Below are 3,043 nucleotides of genomic sequence, written 5' to 3'. Positions count from 1 at the left end.
TAGATTTGTCTGTGAAAAAGACACTTTTACATTTTCCTTCCTAGCATGAATGCTTTTTATGGCTTTTTCTTGCCTGATTACACTGGTCAGAATCTCTAGTACAGTGTTTACAGAAGTAATGAGAGGGACTGGGGTTGTAGCTCAGGGGGGTAGATCACTTATCTAGCATATGTGAAGCACTGCATTCGATCCTTAGTACCACATAAAAATAAATAAAATAAAGGTATTGTGTCATCTACAACTAAGTATATATATATATAATATATATAAAATATAAAAATATATTTTTATATATGTGCATATATATGTGTGTGTGTATATATATATATGTGTATATATATGTATATGAAATAATGAGAGGAGCTGTTCTTGTCTCAGTTTTGATCATGGGAGAAAGGCTTCAGTCTTTCACCAATAAGTATGATGTTAGCTTTAAGTTTTTAATAGATGACCTGATCAGGTTGAGAAAGTTTCATTATGTTCCTCATCTGATTTTTTTTTTTTAATTATGAATAGGTACTGAATTTTGTAAAGAATATTTTTTTTCTGTATTTACTGCGATGATCACATAGATTTTCTTTTTAGTCTGTTAACATGATAACTTACATAAAAAATAAATTGTGGTATTGGAGATTGAAGCTGGTGGCATGCCATCCCTAATCCTTTTTGTTTTTTAAAATTTTAGTTGTAGATGGACACAATACCTTTATTTTATTTATTTATGTGGTGCTGAGGATCGAACCCAGTGCCTCACACATGCAAGGCAAGCGTTCTGCCTCTGAACTACAATCCCAGCCTCCCGCTAATCCTTTTTATTTTTTATTTTGAATTGGGGCCTTGCTAAATTTCCCAGCCTGTGAACTTGTGACCCTCCCGCCTCAGCCTACTAAATTGCTAAGATTACAGGTGAGTGCCACCATGCCTGGAACATCGATTGATTTTTTAATATTAAATTAAAATTGCATATACCTGAGATAAATTGTACTTGGTCAAAATGTGTTAGACTTTTAATAATTATTAGATTTAATTTGCTAAAAATTTGTTTAGAATTTTGTATCTGTGTTCATGATGGATGCTGATCTGTAGTTTCCTTTCTTGTAATATTTTGGGTTTGGGTATCAGATCGGTGCTGGCTCATAGAATGAACTTGGGAAATATTCATTCTCTTTTAGTTTTCTGGAAGACTTTGTATACAGTTGGTACTCTTTTTCCTGAATGGTTTGGTAAAGCTCACCAGTAAAGCCATCTGGGGTGGTGGTTTATTTTGTGGGAGGTTTTAAGCCACAAATTGTTTTTTTCTGGGGTATGTGTGTGTGCGTGTGCGTGCAGTACTGGAGAGTAAATCCAGGGCAAGAGTTTTACAACTGAGCCGTATCACCAGCCCAGATTTGATGTTTTTAATAGATATAGTATATTCAGGTTATTTATTTCTTTTTGAGTGAACTTTGGTAGTTTTGTTTTCCAAAGAACTGTTCATTTTATCTGAGTTGTCAAGTTTACAGGCACAAAGTTATTGATAACACTCTAATTATCCTGGTAATATCTATAGTATCTGTAGTGATGTCACCTCTTTCATTCCTGACACTGGTAATTTGTTTCTTTTCTCTCTTTTTCCTGAATACTGGGGTTAGAGATTTATTACTTTCATTTAAAATTCTTAAGAACCATCTTTTGATTTCATTGATTTTCTATATTTTCTTTTTTTTAATGTCATGGATTTCTTCTTTCATGTTTATTATTCCTTATGTTTTGCTTACTTTGCTTTCATTTTCTCTTCTTTTTCCACTTTTTAAAGGTAGAAGATGAGGTTGCTTACTCAAGATCATTCTTTTATTCTAATATAGGCAGTTAATGCCATAAATCCCTCCTGTAGTGCTACTTCAGCAGAATTCCACAAAGTATGATATGTTGTATTTTCTTTTCAATAAGTTAAAACTATTTTATAATTTCCCTTTGTTTTTTTTTTTCCCCTTAACCTGTAGATTATTTAGAAATATATTGTTTAATTTTCACATATTTGGGGATTTCCCAAAATCATTTCATTTCATTTTGTTTAGGTCATAGAACAAATTCTACATGACTTAAATCCTTTTAAACTTGTTGAGGTATGCTGGGCATGGTGGCACATGCCTGTAATCCCAGCATCTCAGAAAGCGGAGGCAGGAGGATGACAAGTTCAAAGTCAGTCTCAGCAACTTAGTGAGGTTCTAAGCAACTTAGTGAGACTCTGTGTCAAAAGAAGGGTTGGGGATTCAGGGATGTGGCATAGTGGTTAAGTGCCCATGAACTGGGGGTGGGAGATGGCTGGGCATGTAGCTCAATGGTAGAGTGCTCTTGGATTCTATCCTTACTACCACAAAAATGAACTTGTTGAGGTTTGTTTTATGGCCCAGAATGTGGTTTATCTGGGTAAATGTTACTTGTGCACTTATAAGGTATATTTATTTTTCCTTTTTTTTTTTTTGTATATAGTGATTATTGAGATAGATTTTAATTTGTTACTTATATTTTGTCTCATCTGTTGTTTGTTCCTGTGTTGGTCTACTTTCCATCACTATAACAAAATACCTGAGATAATTAACTTATACAGGGAAAAGGTTTATTTTGGCTTATAGTTTTAAAGGCTCCAGTTCATGATTGGTTGGCTCCATTGCTTAGGGTGAAGCAGCATATAATGACAGGAGTATGGTAGAGCAAAACTACTCACTTCATGGCTAGCAAGTAAAAAGGAAGAAGAAGGAAGGGTCCAGAGTCCCATAATCCTCTTTAAAGGCACTCTTCCAAAGACTTAAAGGCCTGGCCCCACCTCTTTACAGCTATAGCACCTTCTAATAGTGCCTGTATGGGAACCAGATTTGCAACACATGGGCCTTTAGGGGACATTCAAGGTCCAGAGTATAGCAGCTCTCTTTTTTCTTATTTTTCAGCCTATTTTGGGATTTTTTTTTTGTGTTTCCATTTTATGTCATTTATTGGATTGTTGGCTGTAACTGTTTTATTATATTAGTAGTTAATTTAGGATTAATAGTATCATGTTTACCTC

The 3,043-nt window shown here is 34.2% G+C and overlaps 1 protein-coding gene and 1 long non-coding RNA gene across 2 annotated transcripts in view; both read left to right on the top strand.

The window, feature by feature from the left end:
- LOC306641571 (uncharacterized protein) overlaps window positions 1-3,043 on the top strand; it is a 148,054-nt gene that overhangs the window by 30,152 nt on the left and 114,859 nt on the right. The gene's annotated exons all lie outside the window — the stretch shown is intronic.
- Window positions 1-3,043, top strand: part of LOC306641574 — a 125,978-nt gene that overhangs the window by 18,135 nt on the left and 104,800 nt on the right. The window lies entirely within an intron of this gene.

This window comes from Sciurus vulgaris (assembly GCF_902686455.1).
Source record: "Sciurus vulgaris genome assembly, chromosome: 12".
Classification (NCBI taxonomy): domain Eukaryota; kingdom Metazoa; phylum Chordata; class Mammalia; order Rodentia; family Sciuridae; genus Sciurus; species Sciurus vulgaris.
Note: the sequence above shows the minus strand (reverse complement) of the source record. Positions and strands in the feature narration are given on the sequence as shown.